At 46.8% G+C, this 7,424-nt stretch overlaps 1 protein-coding gene across 1 annotated transcript in view; it reads right to left on the minus strand.

Moving 5' to 3' along the window:
- usp37 (ubiquitin specific peptidase 37) overlaps positions 1–7,269 on the minus strand; it is a 46,664-nt gene extending 39,395 nt beyond the window's left edge. Inside the window, exon 1 of the mRNA XM_060828220.1 lies at positions 6,968–7,269. The gene's annotated coding sequence lies outside the window, so the exon portion shown is untranslated. The remainder of the gene's footprint in view (positions 1–6,967) is intronic.
- Between the last annotated feature and the right edge of the window lie 155 nt (positions 7,270–7,424).

Consider the following 7,424-nt stretch of genomic DNA (forward strand, 5'->3'; position numbering starts at 1 on the left):
TTCATGTCAAATTACAATTACTCTATGAACCAGCTTCATATCTTTGACATGGTTACAGTAATGATTCTCTAACTTGTCAGAAAAACTAAAATTAAAATATTCTACATTAATAAATAAATGTTGAGGGCCAACTTATCAGCACCTTATGATGGCCTACACTCAATTACACCTCAAAACCTACAGAGACAGTTCGCTTGGGAAGTTCAATGGTCAGTCACTGATAGTGAACTATAGACACTGATTTCTCCCAGTGACTGGACAGCATGTCTCAACTCTGCACTTCCTTACTCAGATACACAAGGTACAATGTACATGGCAGCAAAATACACTGATTGTTCATATACCCAACAGAACATTAAAACTGAGCCAACTGTGGAATCACTACCCCACAGTATCTCCATCCTCCCATTACTCTCCACAATCTTCAGCAATGGTTTGTTTCTTCAGGATACACATACACACAATCCTTGATGCCACTTCCCATGCAATATTTTGCATTAAAAAAAATCCAGTGATACCCTTCCAATTATCTACCAGACATCATACCTGTAATTCCCCATTCTCTCTCCAAGATCCTCAATAATGTCACCAACAGAAGCTACTCTAGTCAACTTTGATCTTCATAGCAGACTACTGTACTGTATTCTACCAAGCTGAGCTTTAAATTCTATATTCTTACCTCAATCACCAACTTATTACAGTGCTCTTCCCACAACCTGTTAAGCTCTACCTACTTTAACTCACAGCTCATTCAAACTCTTGCCATACACATCCTGCCCTACATTTAACCTTGCTATCATATCGCTTCACAGTCTCCCAAGTTACACGCGACAAGATGATTTTTCATTGGGGTAGCCTTTGGAATCAGGGATCATAATATCAAGTTTCAAAGTTTTGAATAAAACAAAATAATCAAAGCCAACTACTGTTACCTCTAAAGGGGTTGAAGTGGATTGAAACCTAAGACTGTTAGGCAAAAACACTAACTGAACACTGACGAGCTTTTGCACAGGTTACAGTTTGGGTTTAGATTAGATTACTTACAGTGTGGAAACAGGCCCTTCGGCCCAACAAGTCCACACTGATCCGCCGAAGCGCAACCCACCCATACCTCCACATTTCCCCCTTACCGAACACTACGGGCAATTTAGCATGGCCAATTCACCTGACCCGTACATCTTTGGACTGTGGGAGGAAACCGGAGCACCCGGAGGAAACCCACGCAGACACAGGGAAAACGTGCAAACTCCACACAGTCAGTCGCCTGAGGCGGGAATTGAACCCGGGTCTCTGGCGCTGTGAGGCAGCAGTGCTAACCACTGGGTACAGAATACATGGCCAAGACAGAGATAAAAAGATCATTGTGTATGTTTAAGGCTTAGATAAATAGATGCTTGATCAATAGGGAAAATCAAGGGTTATGGGGAAAGGGTGGGAAAGTGGACATCAGGAATGCCTTTTCAGACATCATTTTAGATATAGAGAAGGTTTGAGGGGCTGAATGGTCTACTCGGATCACATAACCCCTAGAGTGCAGAAAGAGGCCATTCTTCAATGGCCTCCAAAGAAGACTCTCAACCTATATCCATAATCACACATTTATGATGGCTAACCCACCCAGCCTGCATATCTTTGGACTGTGGGAGGAAACCAGAGCACTTAGTGGAAACCCATGAAAACGCAGGGAAAACTAAGAGATGCCACACAGGTGGTCACCCGAGACTGGAATCAAACCTGGATCTCTGGCACTGTGGCTGCAGTGCTAACCATTGTGCCACCTGGCCCTGTTCTCCTACTTATGGTTTTATATGTCGCTTGACTAGGAGGTAATGAAGGTCAGCAAGCGTAGGATTGATAGCAGAACAGGATTTGCTGCAAGTTCAGACACAGGTGGCAGAGTTTTGGATGACCTCAAGTTTATGGAGAGGTGAATGTGGAAAACCAGCCAGGAGTCCATCAGAATAGGTTTTGTCAGATGAGCAAAGGAATATTTGAAGTCAAGCAAAGTTATGAGATGGAAATAGGTGGGTTTTAGGAGCTGCAGAGATGAGACTAGATGATCATCACAAAACAAAGTGAAACACCAAGGTTGTAGAGACTGAATTAACTGCCATCAGAGATAGGGTTAAAGTTGAAAAGAATTCAACCTGAGGGAAGGGCTCCCTTCTTGACATTTAAGGAATGGATACCTCTGTCGTCCAATACTGGACATCAGATAAACAATCCGATAATTTACCAACAGCGGAGGTATTAACAGTGATGGCGGCAAGGTAGAGATGGCTGTCGTCAGTATACAAATGAAGGCAAATGTTGTGTTTTCAGATTATCTTGTTAAAGGGCAGCATGTAGATAAGAAATAAAAGCAACAAGTGTCGACTTTTGTGGGTCACCAGAGGTAAGTGCTACAACAGGAGAGGCATTGTAAGTGATTCCCTGTCTATGATTAGAATGATAAGAATGAAACCAGGCGAGACCACTTCCAATCAGCTGGACAACAACAGAGAGGTGTTGGAGGTGATGTTATGGGTAACAGAAGCAAAGGATACAGACAGGTCATAAATAACAAAGATGGGAAGCTTACTTTTATGACAGTTACCAAGGATGTAATACGACTTTAGTACTGACAGTGCAAAAACCTGATCAAAGGGATTCAAACTTGGCATTCCACAAAAATTAGGAAAGGATTTGGCGATAACACGTTCAGGGATTCTGGAGAAAAATTGGACGTTGAAAGGGGATGGTAGTTTCCAAGGATTGAAGGGGGTGGGAAAAAGGGTTGTTTTATCAAGGGTGAGACAAAATTTAAAGTGGAGAGGGGACAACACCTCAAGAAACTCAAAGATTGATAATTCCTTGTGAGATCAAGAATTTAAGGGTTACGGGGAGAGTACGGGGAAGTGGAGTTGAAATACCCATCAGCCATGATTGAATGGTGGAATGGACTCGATGGACTGAAAGGCCTTACTTCCACTCCTCTGTCTTATGGTCTAAACTGGAGTCACTTCCATGGAGAAAAGGATGCTGGCATTGTAAACCTGAAAGATGCAGAGATGTTGGATAGGATAGAGAGATACTTAGGCTGGTTTTTCACAAAATAGAAAAGTGACATTCTAGATGTGATTCATGAGAGAAACAAGGGTAAAAACTACCCATGAAATTCCAACCCTTCCTTAGATATTGGCTTGTTAACCCAGAAGTTAATGATCACAAACGTTACATCCCTTTTTAAAGGAGAGATGGCTAAAAGGTCAGTCAGCCTATTTTTGTTTGTGGGAAAACATTCAACATCACAATCCAACACGAAATAAAACGACATTTGTAAAAGCATAACTTATTACATATGACCACTCCAGTCTAAAAATCTATAATTCAGAAGCATCAGTTTTCAAGAAATGTTTTGAGCAGACTGGAGTATTTGAGTGCAACGTTTAGGAAGCAGAAACAATGATGATACAGTACTTGTATCATTTAACTTTTGTTTATTACTGCTTAATGCTTTAGTACTATTCAAAGTTTGGGAGAAGATTTGTAGCTCGGGTGCTCATTGTTGTGGTTCTGCTCGCTGAACTGGGAATTTGTGTTGCAGATGTTTCGTCCCCTGATTAGGTGACATCCTCCGTGCTTGGGAGCCTCCTGCGGATCCAGACATTCTATACAGTCAACGCAGGAATTCTTGGACATCATCAGTAATATACACATAGACAAGGAAGAAACTATGGTCTCATTCGACGTGACGGCACTGTTCACCTCTATTGACAAAACCCTAGCCAGAGAAACAATAGCCAACCTGCTGGACATACAGAACAGACAACAGACAATGAACCTATCAACAAAGACGGCAAACTCAAACTACTGGACCTGCGCCTCACAATACACTTCACATTCAACAACCTAATATATGAACAAATCAACTGCATACCCATGGGTTCACCCATCTCTGGACTCATAGCAGAAGTGGTAATGCAAAGATTAGAACAAATAGTCTTATCGCAAATTCAACCCAAACTCTGGGTCAGATATGTGGATGACACCTTTGTAACCATAGCTGAAAATGTGTTGCTGGTTAAAGCACAGCAGGTCAGGCAGCATCCAAGGAACAGGAAATTCGACGTTTTGGGCCAGAGCCCTTAAAAACACACACCAGATCATCAACGCCACACTCACAGGAATCCGATTCACTAGAGAGGAAAAAAAGGACAACCAACTCCCATTCCTAGATGTGATGGTACAGAGAACACCTAATGGAGATTTCACCACAAAGGTATACAGGAAAGCCACACACGCAGACCAAGTCCTGAACTACGAAAGCAACCACCTCAACACACACAAAAGAAGTTGCATCAATACATTATTCAAAAGGGCCACAACACACTGCAGCGCACCAGAACTGCAAAAAGAGGAAGAAGAACACCTCTACAATGTATTCGCCAAAAACGGATATCCGTGCAATTTCATCAACAGATGCCTAAGGGAAAGACAACGGAATGAGGACATGCCACAACCCAAAGAACTAGCCACACTACCATACATCAAGAGCATTTCCGAACTGACAGCCAGACTACTGCGACCACTAGGACTCATAACAGCACACAAACCAACAGCCACTCTCAGACAACAACTCACCAGGATAAAGGACCCGATACCCAGCATGAGCAAAGCCAATGTAGTGTACAAAATCCCATGCAAGGACTGCACAAAACACTACATAGGACAAACAGGAAGACAGCTAACGATGCGCATCCATGAACACCAACTAGCCACAAAACGACACGACCAGCTATCCTTAGTAGTCACACATGCAGATGACAAGCAACATGAGTTCGACTGGGACAACACTACTATTATAGGACAAGCCAAACAGAGAACAGCCAGGGAATTCTAGAGGCATGGCACTCATCCACAGATTCAATCAATGAGCACATCGACTTAGACCAATATACCGACCACTGCAGCGGACAGCTGGAACTGACAACCGGAAGCGGCAGAGACAAACCACTATAAATGCTGGAGGAAACATCACAGAAGCGCTTCACAGGAGACTCCCAAGCACTGAGGGTGTCACCTAGACAGGGGATGAACTGTCTGCAACACAAATTCCCAGCTTGGCGAGCAGAACCACAACAGCTTACTTTTTTTCCAATGGGCGGCACGGTGGCACAGTGGTTAGCACTGCTGCCTCACAGCGCCTGTAGACCCGGGTTCAATTCCCGACTCAGGCGACTGACTGTGTGGAGTTTGCACGTTCTCCCCGTGTCTGCGTGGGTTTCCTCCGGGTGCTCCGGTTTCCTCCCACAGTCCAAAGATGTGCGGGTCAGGTGAATTGGCCAAGCTAAATTGCCCGTAGTGTTAGGTAAGGGGTAAATGTAGGGGTATGGGTGGGTTGCGCTTCGGCGGGTCGGTGTGGACTTGTTGGGCCGAAGGGCCTGTTTCCACACTGTAAGTCTAATCTAAACAGCTTTAGTACTATTTTATGTTTCAGATAAATATTTATATCGAGTATCCGAAGGACACGGGCGGGGAGTATTTCATTGTTAATTGTATGCCGGATAAAATAGTTAGCCAAGCACCGGGACCTTGCAATCGTGTTCGGATAATCCGAAATTCGGTTAACCAAATGCTGGATAATCGAGGTTGCTCTGTATTTTTCTGTTCACACAATCTGTTTAGATATTGATATTATTTTATGATTCGGGAAATTCCAAAATCCAGAAATGACTTTGGGGTACGGTGGCTCAGTGGTTAGCACTGCTGTCTGACATTGCCAGGGACTAGAATTCAATTCCAGCCTTGGGTGATTGTCTGCATGGAATTTGTACATTCTACCAGTGTCTGAGAGAGGTTTCTTCGGGTGCTCCAGTTACTTTCCACAGTCCAAAGATGGGCAGGTTAGGTGAAGTGGCCATGCTAAATTGCCCATGGTGTTCAGGGATGTGTAGGCGAGGTGCATTAGTCAGAGGAAGTGTACAGTAATAGGGTGGGTTATTCTTCGAAGTGTTGGTGTGGACTTTTTAGGGCAAGGGCCTGTTTCCACACTGCAGGGATTCCATGATTTGTTTCCAGCATTCTGAGCTGGACAGGTTTTAGTGCAAGCGAAACCCAAGGGGTGAGGTGCCCACCCGATTCCCATCCCCCCCAGGAGTGAAGTAGCCCCCCACTATCCCTCTCTCCTGGGATACAGCAACCCCACTCCCCCCACACAGAAGCTTCACTCCCCCGACTCTCCTGGGTTACAGTACCACAACCCCCACCTGTGGTGCAGTACCCCACAGCCCCTCTCTCCCAGGGTACAATACCACCCCTTCTCCCCCAGGGTACAGTACAATCCCTCTCCTTCAGGGTACAGTACCCCCCACAACTCTCCCAGGGTATAGTACCCCCCCCCCCCACAACTCTCCCAGGGTATAGTACCCCCCCCCCACAACTCTCCCAGGGTATAGTACCCCCCCCCACAACTCTCCCAGGGTATAGTACCCCCCCCCCACAACTCTCCCAGGGTATAGTACCCCCCCCCACAACTCTCCCAGGGTATAGTACCCCCCCCACAACTCTCCCAGGGTATAGTACCCCCCCCCACAACTCTCCCAGGGTATAGTACCCCCCCCCCACAACTCTCCCAGGGTATAGTACCCCCCCCCACAACTCTCCCAGGGTATAGTACCCCCCCCCCACAACTCTCCCAGGGTATAGTACCCCCCCCCCACAACTCTCCCAGGGTATAGTACCCCCCCCCACAACTCTCCCAGGGTATAGTACCCCCCCCCACAACTCTCCCAGGGTATAGTACCCCCCCCCACAACTCTCCCAGGGTATAGTACCCCCCCCCCACAACTCTCCCAGGGTATCTCTCACACACACACCTCCCCCAGGGTACAGTATATACACACACACCCCTCAAATATTCCCTCTCTTCCCCCGAGGGTGCCGGACTCCCCACCACCCCACTCTCTCCCTCCCCCGGGTGCGGTACCTCTCCGGCCGTTCCCATAGAGACGGCGCCTCCCGTTCCCGCCGCCGCCGCCGCGAGATGGCGGGACCGCCGCTCCCACAATGCCCCGGGGCCCGGCGGCTGATGGTGAGGGCCGGGGGGGAGGGGCGACGGGCTCAGAGCCGGCCCGCCGTGCTCCCCTTCTCCGCTGCCCAGCTCCGGTCCACCCGGCTCGGCCCGGCCACAACCGGCCACAACCAACCAACCGGCTCCAAACCCCGACACCCGCCTCAAATAAAAACATTAAAATAAAATCCCTCAACCCAACCGCCGCTCAAAATGGCGGGAAGGCAGCCTCCCAGCATGCAGCGCGCGCCGCCCCGCTCCCGCAAAAAAAATCTTTATTTTTTTAAAAAAGAAATGTTCTAACTCACTAAAGCGTTCTCGGGAGTAGGTGGGACGGAATAAATTCATGGGAAATTAAACCGTAATATTTTTT

The sequence above is a fragment of the Hemiscyllium ocellatum genome, chromosome 7 (assembly GCF_020745735.1).
Source record: "Hemiscyllium ocellatum isolate sHemOce1 chromosome 7, sHemOce1.pat.X.cur, whole genome shotgun sequence".
Lineage (NCBI taxonomy): Eukaryota > Metazoa > Chordata > Chondrichthyes > Orectolobiformes > Hemiscylliidae > Hemiscyllium > Hemiscyllium ocellatum.